This window comes from Cornus florida, unplaced genomic scaffold, assembly GCF_030987335.1.
Source record: "Cornus florida cultivar Cherokee Brave unplaced genomic scaffold, ASM3098733v1 CherokeeBrave_3.0.0_Hap2_Chr04, whole genome shotgun sequence".
NCBI classification, from domain to species: domain Eukaryota; kingdom Viridiplantae; phylum Streptophyta; class Magnoliopsida; order Cornales; family Cornaceae; genus Cornus; species Cornus florida.
In genome coordinates this window covers 71,754,556-71,768,239 of record NW_026775574.1, presented here as the reverse complement: position 1 = coordinate 71,768,239, position 13,684 = coordinate 71,754,556, and the positions used below count along the sequence as shown (strand labels likewise).

Here is a 13,684-nt window from a genome sequence, read left to right as displayed (position 1 = left end):
CTAATCCACCACTCGCATTGAGAGATCACTATGTGCCTAATGAGTATAATGCACCCACATGCATTCAATTGCCACCATTTAGAGCACACCATTATGAGATTAAAGCACAAACTATCTAAATGCTACCTAACTTTCATGGACTTCCTAGTGAAGAACCTTACAAGCATTTGGATGAGTTTATTGAAGTTTGTTCTACCGTTCGATACACGGACATGCCGGAAGAAGTTTTAAGGCTGAAACTTTTTCCATTCACCCTTAAAGATAAGGCGAAGTATTGGTTTAACAACCTTAGGCCTTTTTCTATAACTTCTTGGGCAGAAATGCAACAAGAATTTTTGAAAAAGTACTATCCGGTTTCGAAGACCAATGCTATGAGAACCACCATTAGGGAATTCACACATGGGGAGGGAGAAACTTTCCACGAGGCATGGGAACGCTTCAATGAATTGCTTAGGAAGTGTCCTCACCATGACATGCCTAAATGGCAATTGGTCCAATTCTTCTTTGAAAGCTTATCGGACAATTATAAAGGCATGGTTGATGCTTCAATGGGAGGTTCTTATATAGACAGGCAAGAGGAAGACGTGTGGAGTCTTTATGAGAGCATGAGTGAAAACTCTTTGCATAGAACATTGTCATCTAGGAATGATAGAAATTCTCAAGGTAGGAAGAGTGTTGGCTTACATCAAGTTGACCACTCAAATGATATAACTGCCGAGATGAAGTCTTTATCTCAAAAGTTTGATCAATTGATCAATCAAAACTTAGCTAATCAAGTGTCTTCCTTTCCTAATCATTCTCCTAGAGCTCAAAATGAATCATGTATAACTTGTTCTAGTGTTCTTCATTCTACTTCTAATTATCCTAATGGACAAATTCAAAATGAACCCATTGAGCAAGTTAATGCAACATTTGTGAACCAAGGGAACAATCCTTATGGTAACCATTACAATCCCGGTTGGAGGAATCATCCTAATTTTTCTTGGAAAAACCAAAGGGAGGGCTCAAACTCTTCCCAAGGCGGTTTTCAAGGGAAATACATTCCACCTCCACTTCAAAACCAAGGATCCCAAGGTTCAAGACCATATAACTCACAAGGAAATCAATTTGCTAATTCTCATTTTCCTAACCAATCATATTCTCAAGGAAATTCTAGAGGTTCCGCTTTTGAGGAAAAGGTTTTAAATGCTTTGGGCACTCTAGAAGCAAATACTCAATTGTTGCATTCTCATTCTCAATCAATTGCCAAGCTAGAAACCCAAGTAGGGCAAATAGCTGAAACACTTAATGCTAGAGAGAAGGGAAAGATGCACGTGAATGCCCCAATCAAACAACAATGTGTTGTAGAAACCAAATCCTCATTGGAAGGGCATAATGTTGAGCATGTCAATGCGGTAACAACCTTAAGAAGTGGTAGGGTAGTAGACAATCAAGTTAGAATGCCTAATGAAGAGAGTGAACCGGTACAACCTCAAGTTGTTACCCGTCCCGTTCCATACACTATTCCTTCATTGCATTTGCATGATCTTGAGAATGAGAAGCCCTCAAATTGTGAGTTGAAAGATGATTTCCAAAGAGATTCATTGAAAACAGTGTTGAAAAATGTGTTTGAGAAAAGTTCTTTGAAAAATGTTATTCATGATTCTTCTTTGAAAAGTGATTTGAAATCCAATGAATCGAACAAGTCCAATGTTGAAAATTCTTTGAAAGAAAATGCTGAAAGAGTTTTTGAAAAAGCTCCATTTCCGGACGCCTTGAAAGGGTCCATTTCAAAAGAAAGGCAAAAGACCAAGAACAATGAGATAATGGATATGTTTAGGCAAGTCATAGTCAATTTTCCACTTTTGGATGCAATTAAGCAAATTCAGGCTTATGCCAAATTCTTGAAGGACTTATGCACCCAAAAGCGGAAGAACAAGAGCCAAACATCAAAAAAGGTGGTCTTAACCGAACAAGTGAGTTCCATTCTACAACACAACACTTTGCCAAAGTTTAAGGACCCCGGTGCACCTACAACATCTTGTGTCATTGGTGAACATGTCATCAACCGGGCACTTCTTGACTTAGGGGCTAGTGTTAACCTTCTTCCCTATTCGGTTTATGTCAAATTGGGCCTAAGTGAATTGAAACCGACGTCGGTGGTTTTACAACTTGCCGACCGATCCATTAAGAAGCCTAGGGGGATAATTGAGGATGTGTTGATTAAGATTGATAAGTTCTTCTTCCTGGTTGACTTTGTCGTCATTGACACGGAACCGGTGCCTAATCCAAAGAACCAAATTCCGGTTATCCTTGGCCGTCCTTTCTTGGCAACCTCAAATGCCAACATAAATTGTAAGATGGGGATAATGAAGATTTCTTTTGGGCACATGAGAGTGAAGTTGAACATCTTTAACCCCACACCCAATCCATTTGACAAATATGAAGAAGAGGTTAATGTGGTAGAGGAATATCATGATCTTGCTTGTGAAAAGAATGAGCTTTTGTGCATGAACAATGTTTCAAAGCCTTCATCTTCATCTTCAGCATTGCATGCAAGAAAAGTGATTTCGAACTCTTGTTGTGAAAGGGCGTGGAAGCCCAAGGAAAGTTTTGACAAGGAACTCAAGACGTTTTTTGAGTTTACCCCAACAAGTTCTTCTAAGAACCATTTGTTGGGAGTAACTCGAAACATCTCTCATCCCAAAAAGGAGGGGATGCATGGCAAGATCTTTGATCCGGGCTGAAAGAGCCCAAGGTCTTGCTAGAGACGTTAAAGACTAGCTCCCAAATTCGTAAGATGTCAAAACCCTATTCCTCCCTCATTTCTATCTTGCATTTTGATTCTTGCGAAGTCTAGATACCGTTTTTGTGGTTCATATACATTGGAAGGAACTGAGTAAGGGATTGCATGAGCATTGAAGTCATTTTGAGCATTTAGGTATAATTTCGATCGATCCAAGTTTTGGTTCAATCGATCGAACTTTGGTTTGATCGATCCAACTATGGACTCGATCGATCCAGATCTCATTTTGCACCCAACACTTAGAAAAATTTTGGACCTGCATCCAAATTCCAAAATGCATGCTCTCAGGATCTCCAAATTTTTAAAAGTTCGATCGATCGTAAACCATTTCGATCGATCGAACTACCTTTCGATCGATCCAACATGTGGTTCGATCGATCATGAGTCCCAACACTTAGAAAAATTTTGAACCTGCATCCAAATTCCAAAATGCATGCTCTCGGGACTTTTCAAAATTTTTCATGTTCGATCGATCGAATTCCAAGTTCGATCGATCCAAGGTTCCAGCACGTATCAACTCTTGAACCCTTAAACTTGTACATTCTTTATCCTCTTCGATCGATCAAAATCTTTCTTCGATCGATCGAAATTTGCATCTCATTAATTTAATTCCTTTTGATTTTTCAAAATTTATTTCAAAAAAAAAAAAAAAAAATGCCATTAAGAGTGGAGACCTAAGTTCGATAGATCGAACTCCATCTTCGATCAATCGAACTCTGCATATCGTGTTTTTAAAAATATAACCGAGTTGGATCGATCACTTTGGATCGATCCAACTTCAAAAGGAAACCAAACCCTAGTCTCCTTCTTCTCTCAATCTCATCTCAATCCGGCCAACCTCCATTCCAATCATCTTCCCTATCTCCGGCGAGCCAATTCCGGCAAGGTAGAGCCTTATTTTCACCGCGGCTTCGCACCCTCTCTCTCATCTCATCCCTCTCGGTTTTGAGGTAAACAGCGAGCCATTTCTTGAATTAAAAGTTTAATCGATGCATGATTCATGATTTTCTATATTGATTTATGTTGTATGTGTATTAATCATCTATTTTGAAGCATCAATTTCATGATTATGATATACATATTCACACATGCATTCGGCCGAACCAAAATTGGGGATTTTTGATTTGATTTGGCATTTGGGGAGTGTTTGGGTGTTGAGGATGGGATGTTTGGTGTGTAGATGGGCCCACAAACACGTTTGTGTGGGCCCCGTGCTCTAGATCTCACAGATCTGCGACTTTTCAGATTCGGCATTCGCACAGTTCGATCGATCGAACTTGTTCTTCGATCGATCGAAGTAGTGAACTTCATTTCACTACCTTCGATCGATCCAATCTTGTGCACTTTCATGCTTCGATCGATCCAAGTGTTGGATTGATCCAATTCACTTCGATTGATCCAACTTTTGAACATTTTTCACTTCGATCGATTGAAATTTTCTGTGATCGATCGAACTTAAAGTTCGATCGATCGAACTTCCACAGATCATACATACACACTCCATTCATCTTGTGTCGTCTTCATGCTATCTTTATATGCACAATGCCTGTGATATTCCACATTGGATGCATTTCATCCCTACATTGCTTAGCATGATTCACATATCATCATCATCATAGATTCATGTCATCCGTATTTTGTCTATCTTATTTGACATACATGTTTCTATTATGCACTTAAATTCTTATATATCTAGCACTGACTTATATTAAAATTTTCTTGTCTTTTTACAGATCATGCCTCCGCGGTACAAGAGTACAGCCAGGAGATCTTCGGGGCCACAGCGACCCCGCAGACATATACAGCCCAGGATAGAGATGGTTGCAGAGCCATCTCATGCTCAGGAGGAGCCCGCACAGGCTACTCCTCCTCAGTCCCCATCCCACGAGGCTGAGGAGGGAGTTGACCACATGCCATCTACATCCCAGGCTCCTCCAGCCTTCACACCATCACCTTCTCCTGTGCGCCATCAGGCAGATGCAGCCGCCATGCCATCACCGCAGCCACCTCTACCGGCTCAGCGCCGTGACCAGTTGCTGCCAAGATATGCAGCTATGACCGTGGCTCAGGAGTCGTACTTCGATACTGCGTACTTCTCCGAGTCTATCCTGACCCGGTCTGGCTATCAGGATATCATGCAGTGGGGCCTCTCAGCCATCTTTGCCCCAGTCACCGGCCTTATATACCCGCGACTGGTGCGGTTATTCTTTCAGCATCTCCGGCCCTCGCCACGATCTACCGCAGAGATGATCACTACATTGGACGGCCACGAGATTGTCATCACAGTTGACACTCTGGCCCGTGCTTGCCGGTGCCCACACCGGTGTCCACCTGTGCTTGCAGAGACATACCCGAGGCTGCATAGGCCTTCGTTTTCTGACATGGCTGTCTCCTTGACAGGCCATCATGCCGGTGGTCAGACATTCGCCACCAGGACCTTCTTGCCTGACGACCTCTGGTTCATTGACACAGTTCTTTTCCAGAACATTTACATGGCGGGCCACAAGATCCAGAGGCGTCATGACTACTTGACAGCTCTTTACGCTTTTTACACGGGCTGCTGGGTATCTATCCCAGTCCTCATCTGGAGCGTGATGAGGTTGATGTATGATTCTTTCATTTTCAGGAAGGACCCTAAACGGTCCAAGGTCCTGCCCTTCGGACACTTCATCACGCAGATCCTTCTTGACCAGCGCTACAGAGTGCCCCCAGATGAGGAGCCCCTTGCACGGTCCAGCTTCTATAGGAGGAACGACTGGAATAAGAGCTACAATGCTCTTATTCGGAGTCTTCAGGAGCCAGCTGTAGAGGCAGTAGCTGAACTAGAGGAGGAGGAGGCAGCCCAGGCACAGCCGGCACCTCCAGCAGCAGTAGATATCGCAGCGGACGACGCACCGGTCTGTCCGGCTACCGATCGCATGGACATTGACCTGGAGCGACCTGCGGAGGAGTATGCCGATGCTGCAGATGATGCTGATGCCGATGATACCAGTGATCGAGCCGCTGCTCAGGAGCGAGTTCGGGAGTCTTCTTCAGAGGCATCTCTGCCTGAGTCTCCAGTTCCAACTCCCAGATTCGGAGCACGCTTGCAGACACTGGAGGAGGACGTAGCAGCCATGCGAGCCGACATCACTGCCCACCGAACTGAGTTCACCTCTTTCAGGGCAGATGTCATGGCTTGCTTTGCCGATCTCTCCAGCCGACTCCTTGCACATGCACCTCCAGCCACTGCAGATCTTCACGATCAGGCCTCCTGAGACTCCACTTCCAGTTGTTCTATGCTTTCATTTCTTTTATTCTGGATCTGTATTATACTGCCACTGTTACTGTTTTATACTTTGCGGCCGGTCTGTCGGCTTTATTATTTTATTGATGTACCTGCACTTTATATTCTCTATATATTGCTTTTTGATTATGGATGTCTCTTAGTATCTCATATTTGTATGTTTGACTCCATCAGGTACACCACAGTGACTTCAGTGAGAGAGTGCTGCCCAATTTTTCAGGACCACTCTTACACCTTTCTCTCTATTCTCTATTTATCCCATTTTACACTTGCATGTCCACTGTGCACTGATTATCCTATCTTGTTATCTAATGAGTTTATCCGAGTGCAAACTTTTCAGGACCATAGTTTATCCCAAGTTTGGGGGGGCCATGCCACCCACTTTGGATACTTCTATCCCGATCATTCATGTCTAAAGCACTGGTATACTCTTTCCTTTGTTCTCTTCACACATTGAGGACAATGTGCAGTTTAAGTTTGGGGGTATTGGTGTATGTTTCAGTGTTACTTTAAAATTCAAATTTTGAGCGTGTCTTGTGTATTTGAGGGATATTTCTATACTTGGTCCATTTCTAGCTATGATTTTGATCTTTTGAGGACTATATTGCTTAAAATTTAAAAATTGCTTGACTTGAGAGTCCAGTACTCCTTGTATGCCTTGAGGATGCCATTTAGGAGTAAATTTTTCAAAAGATTGATATCTTACTTGCATTTATGGTCCACATCATCTTGAATTTGTGATTGTTTTGAGATTCATTCAAGGATTCTACACTAGCACCGGTGCACACTAGCATTCATTTGTGGGGTACATGCTTTGTTGATTATTGAATTGGTTATATCCCAATTGGGCTAGTAGTGCATTGAAAGCTTTCATTCTTGATAAAGGTGGATAATAACCCCTTTTCATTAAGTAGCCGGGATTCTTACCTCATTAAGCAGTGAACTTCTCGCGCCGAAAGGTGGAGGGCCCAAACTCTAGGTTAATAATTGAATTGAAAAAAAAAAAAAAAAATTGCAAAAGCAATAAAAGTGAGGACTTCTCCAAAAAAGTGAGAAGTAAGAAATGATTAGATGGTTGTTGTCTTGATTTGTAGCCTAGTTGATTTGAGTTTGTAAGTCCGTTGGGGTGTCTTAACACCTAATGCCCTAAAGCCATCTGGTTTAGGAGTCATTGACCTAAAGCTCGCTACATGAATCTTCTAGAAAGCTTAAGAGATCAACACATTGCACAATACTTCTATCTTTGATCCTCAATAAAAAAAAAAAAGAAAAAAAAAATAGAGTGAAAAGAATAAGCGCACATAGAACAGTAAAGCTTTAATAAAAGGTCCACTCTCTTATCTTGATGATCGGTACTAGATTTGTGTGCTAGTTTGAGGGTAAGGATGTGATTACTTCTCTAGTTAGCTAAGATAGCAACACACTTGATGCCGGACCTCTCACATGGATTCTAGACTTGTTTCGATTTTCATAATCATTTTCTTGATGTGTGGAGGACCATGCTTGCTTGTTTGATGTTGAGATTTTGGGAGATTGCTTAGAAACGGTTGAAACATTGCATACTTGAGGTAGTTTTCTCCCAATGCTTGTTTGCAATATTGGTGCCTCTTTTGAAAGAATGAGCTTAATATTTGTGGGTACCATTTCTGGAAACCCTCACGAGACTTTACTCGTCCACTAGGGGTAACCTAGGGGCTTAAAAGGCTTGTTGCATATGCTAAATGCAATCGTGTTCCCTGCGAAAATGGTGTTATCATTTTACTTGCTTTCCAGTTTATACTTGTTTAGTTGTTCATTTCATTCCTTTACTTCTTAGTTCATTGCTAGGGACTAGCAATATTTAAGTTTGGGGGTGTGATGAGCACTGAAAAGTGCGCATTTAAACCCGTTAAGCTTAAGCATTCTAGTACCTTTATCTATTTTACTTTGCCGCTTTAGACTTATTACGTGTTATTTATATTTTCAGGCACTAATCCCAAAATTGAGCTAACTCAGCCAAATAAGAGCTTAATTGAAGCAATCCTGAGATAAACCAAAGGAGGGAGCAAAGTAGAGAAAGAAAGGAGCAAAAAGGAATCAAAGTTGTGCAGCTGAAAAGTTCGATCGATCCAACTTAGAGTTCGATCGATCGAACATTTATGATCGATCACAGTACTTCTTGATAGATCCAACCTTGGCCTTTGCTGAAATTCCAAGTTCGATCGATCCAACATCACCTTCGATCGATCGAACCCTATTTTGTCCTATTCAAATGATTGATCTTATCCACAGCTGTACGCCTACCAACCACTTTTGTCCTTCTCCCCATAAATATCTTCGAAATATCTCAGCCTTGTCCTTATCCGGAGGAGTCAGACCACTTCGATCGATCCAAGATGCAGTTCGATCGATCGAACCTATCTTCGATCGATCCAAGTTAAGGTTCGATCGATCGAACTTCCTCCAGCGAGAAAAAGTTAAAGTCCAGCTCATTTATTCCGTTCTTCACCCAATCATTGGAGAATATGCCTTACACGACCACAGCTCATCATAGGGTGTATTTGACCTACTTATATAAGGAATATGATACACTTTTTGGGGAGGAGTCTAGAGTCTCTTGTCACACATTGAAAATCATCTTGGAGGCTATTCTTGGAGAGGAAGAAGGGAGGAAGCTAGAGCAACCATTGGAGGAGATCTTTATCTACAAGGAGCAGCCATGGAGTTAGCCCTTGAGGGTTGGATCATCACTACCATGAGTGGCTAGACATCTTCTTGGGGCTAGAGTTAGCCCTAAGCATGCTTTCTATACTCTAATCTTGTGTATTATTGAGGGATTAGTGTTGTATGATACATCTTGATATTCATGTATATATAAATCTTGATTATTTCATGGTTTGTATGGTTTAATGCTTCCAATTGACTATTCTATTCTACCCATATGTCTATGTATGCTAGAGTAGGATATTCATGTGCTTATCTCTAGATTTAGTGTTTTTGATGCATGTCTATGTGTATTGATGCTATAGATCTAGAGATTATCAAGATGATATGCTTAATGAATGCTATTTTGGTTCATTTGATGGTTTATGCCTATTCTTGATGGCTTGTGCCTCTCCCCTAGTCTAGATAGCTTTATTTTCATGCTAGTAGTGTAGATTTAGTGTAGTGGTAGTATAATGTTAGATGGGAGGACAATCTACTCTTGATGTTTGATGTTCCATGCTTGTGAGTCCAAATGGCATATTCCTATAATATTGTGTTGTATGTGGATTGTGAGCTTAATGAAGGATTAATGACTAGTTATGATATGTTGTATCTTTCACATGTGTTTAGACAATTTATTCCTCTCCCAATAGATAAATTGTGGCCTCTCACATGATGTTTAGATAATGCATGTTTAACTAAGTCATCCTTATAGATTGTTTGGACTATGAGCTTAATGAAAGGTTCAATGACTTGATTTGATATTTTGTTCTCTTCACATGATGTCTAGACAATATATTTCTCTACCAATAGATGTATTGTGGCCTCACACATGTTGATTGAGACAATTTGCACTTGTTGAGTCACCCTTACCAATTGAATGTCTTTTACACACACAACATTGTTGCAACACATTCATTTCCCTCATTAGTCACTTGATTATGGTTTGGAATAGTATTGTTTGGTGGTGATCTCTACACCCCAAGACCTTTCCTTCTTACTTACTCTTTATCTTATTGCATTTTAATTAATTCTTTTCTAGAAGTAATCAACCAACCCAATTCTCTTTTGCAATCATTTGGTACGCTAGAGTCGAAGTTGAAATTCCAACACGTATAATCCCTTGGGACGATCCCTACTCACTCTTGCTACATTAGTAGTGGTGTTGGTAGTGGTTTTTATTAACTTAAATTTGACATTAAAGGTTTTTCTTGAACCACACATTCACTACATTCAGTTTGGCGTATTGGAACGGCCGTCGTCAATTATACTAACATAAGAACAAGAAAAGAATAAATGAAAATATAATTAATTTTATTAAACAAGAAAAAAATAAATTAAAAAAATAAATACATAAAAATTTAGCTTGCTCCACTTTGTTTCGCTCTATCATTTTTCCCCCCAACTCTATGTATCTCTCTCCATCCTATCTCCCTACATATGTTTTGGAGGAATTAGGAGGAAAAATAAAATTTTTAAAGAATCTTGCTGCTTTCTAATTTGAATTGATATATGATTACGCTACAACTAAGTCTTGAACTTAAGACCTTATACCATCTCCCCTAGAATGTTTTTGGTGCTATTTTTTAGCTATGAATAATTCTGATCCTTTGTGTAGCCATAAATTCTCACATTTTGTTATTTTTGCTTCTTTTATTCTCATTCTGGAATTTATATCTATAAAACATAAAACCTATATACAATAATGTTTAAATAATATAAAATACTAATAAAATATTTATTTAAGTGCATAAAATAATGGGTTTGTTCACCTATCATCCATGCTTGTTGCTTTTTGTTTTCTTTGTTTGCCTCTTAGTTTTGATTTTGGTTAATAGATTGATTCCCTAGAAAGTTTTAGTCAATATAGTGAAAAATGCTCCTTTTTATTTTTATTTTTCTCTTTCTTGATTATTTTCAAAATATTCTTTCACTATCTTTTTGTAACCTTCCTTGTCACTTCAATCCAAAACTTGATTAAGATGATTGCTCCGGTGTATTATCAGAAACCTTGAATTGAAGACCATCACAACTTCCGGCCATCAAAGTCACAGGTATTGAATGCTAGGGTTTTCGATTTGGGACTATGTACAGAGAATTTTTTTCGAATAAAGGATTGAAGAGTAGAGAGAAACAAGACTATTACTCTGCATGGCTGGCTCTCCATCAATTGCAGGTCTGGTGATGTTTGTTTTTGATAGCTCTGTGCATCATCCATGAACTTTAAAGAGGGAAAACTGAGAGGTGTGTTTGGGTGTTTGAGAGGATATATATATATATATTTATTTATTTATTTTATATATATATATATATTTTTAGAAATTACTACTGGTATTGTGAAGAAGATAATCAACATTGGTATATATATATTTATAAATATATATACCTACGTGTATTGACGATGAACATTGTGTATAAGAGTTTGTTTGGGTGATGATGGTAACACAAGGGGCATTAGTGTCTTTTCATGCTAATAAGGGCATTCTGGTCATTTAAGTAATAGTGTGTCACATGAGTGTCACGTGTCCATTCGGCTGTCTGTTTGAAAAGTCAAACATTTAAGTTGACCATTTGACTATTATTGTAGAGACTTGGTCAAAAGGTGGGCCCGTGTTAAAAAATAGGCAATCTTATAGTGGTTTTAAAGTTTTTTTGGCCTCACAATGGTGAGGTCCTTGGGTTAGTCTGACCATTGGTATCAAAAGTCAAACTTGGGATTGACCATTCGGGTCTCGTCAAAATGTTTGGTCAAATTGGTGATGAAAAAGGGTAAGCGTATAGAGGAGGGTTACACCCTGCAATTTTTGAGTATTCTGAACGTAATGGTGGAATCCATTCTTCATTCTGACAATTGGATTGAAGAGTTGTAATGTTAAATCCCAAATTTTCCCTTTTTAGGGAATTGGTGGTCAAGTGTAATTTTGTGGTGTGGCCTATCTAAGTGCTTCATGAGGTTTTGTACCGTTCTGATTTGAGAAATACCTTTACAGTGCTGCTCCAATAATCATAGATTCATAATTTTCTCCATTGAAACGATTGAGGAATAAGAAAAGCCCAATTGTTTTGAATTTGCATGAAAAAATATAAATTTTTTTGTACTAACTAGCTTTTTGTTTTAATTTTTCGGGTTAATTACAACGATACCCCCTAAGGTTTGACATAATAACAGTAATATATAAGTTGAGCCATTTTTTAACAATGACACCCCTTAGGTTTGATAAAGTTAACAAAGACACCCCAATGGTCTTGAATTGATATTATTGCCCTTGACACATTCAATTACCAATATATCCAATACAATTATTTTTTGATTGACCAAAATACCCCACCATACCCCATCGCAGCCACCACCCACCAGTCGCAGGGACAAGTACCCCTTTAATTACAGGGTTGATTGATCTTGAATTTGATACCACCGGTGTGGGAGTGCAATAATTTTGCTGGGATTGATACCCTTTTGGCTGCAATCAAGGACATGCAGAGAGATCCATATTCGGAAGGGATGGATGGGGAGTGGTTCATGGAATGTATTGAAGGGGGTGGGTAATTTGTTGGTACTGTTATGTGTAAGGAAAGACAATCAGGTTCATGAAATGTTTCAAGCTGTGGATGATGAGTGAGCCTCAGTGAAACACAAGAAATTTCCCTGACTCGATGACCGGTGGCGCAAAGGCCGAGCTCTGTACCGCGCCACCGCTGCTGCCGTTACAAGCTCTGCATTGAGGATATCTCGATCGCCACCATTGTCGAAGAGAAAAAGTCGTTGGCCTTGATGAGTCTCGAAGGTTCTTTTAACTGATGTGGACTGACGAGGATACCATCGAGCCGTGATTCGCGAATCGTGAACCAGAAAATTGTCGCCGGAATCGCGACTGATTCCTCATTGCCGGCTTGAATTCTGATTTTCCTAGCAACGGCCTCTAGCCAACAAAAACTCCAGTATACTCTTCGGCAACGACCTTTGCCCGAACCCGCACCGTCATTTAAAACCCACTATTGCCGCCTTCGTCAACGGCGTCGTTGCCTCCATCAACGGCGTTGTCGGACTAAAAGGAGATCGATCTCCACCGTCCTCCACTTCATCATGTTTGTTGGGGTTTTGTGTGGCTTTGCAGTGGTGGGTGGAGAGAGATTGGGGATTTGGGTGTGGCAGCGTAGTGGAGAGAGGTTGGGGAATTAGGTGTGGCAGCGTAGTAGGGGCGGCGTCCATGAGGGTGGTAGCGACTGATGCTCTTACTTCCCCGCTGCTCTTCCACACACACACACACACACACACACACACATATATATATATATTATATTATATGTATATATTATATTATATGTATATTACGCTAATATTTTAATATATTGCACTAATATATAATAATACACTAATATTTTAATATATTACACTGGTATTACACTAATATATAAAGGGTAATAATGTATATATATAAGGACAAATTTGACTTTTCATAAGTTATGATATTTTATAATAAATATGAATTAAATATTGAAGCGCAATCTCGTATTTCCTAACATTTTAAGGGCTTGTTTGGATCAAAATTATTGCATGGGATGTCTTTGTTCAAAAAATAGCTAAATTATATATGACTGTCATTATGTCAAACCCCAGGGGTATCGTTGTAATTAATCTTAATTTTTAAAAGACACTTTATTAGACAAGAAGAATTGAACACGCTCAACTTTTATATCCACAATCAAATCTTCCATATGTTATTTCATTTTCATTTATTGCTTACAAAATGGATTCAAGAACATGCGTATGTGTGCGTATATTTAGGCACAAATTACAAGATTTTAAATTAAACATTTACTTCAGCAAGTTGGTTTATATTTCCCAGACTCTTGAAGTTCCAAAACAAGAATTCAGTCTTCCAACAATTGGAAATCCCCATAATTAACAAGATCACTACGCCACCAAT

General features: G+C 39.6%; 1 pseudogene; it reads right to left on the bottom strand.

Moving 5' to 3' along the window:
- Window positions 1-374: 374 nt before the first annotated feature.
- LOC132305927 (small nucleolar RNA R71) lies at window positions 375-475 on the bottom strand (annotated as a pseudogene).
- Between the last annotated feature and the right edge of the window lie 13,209 nt (window positions 476-13,684).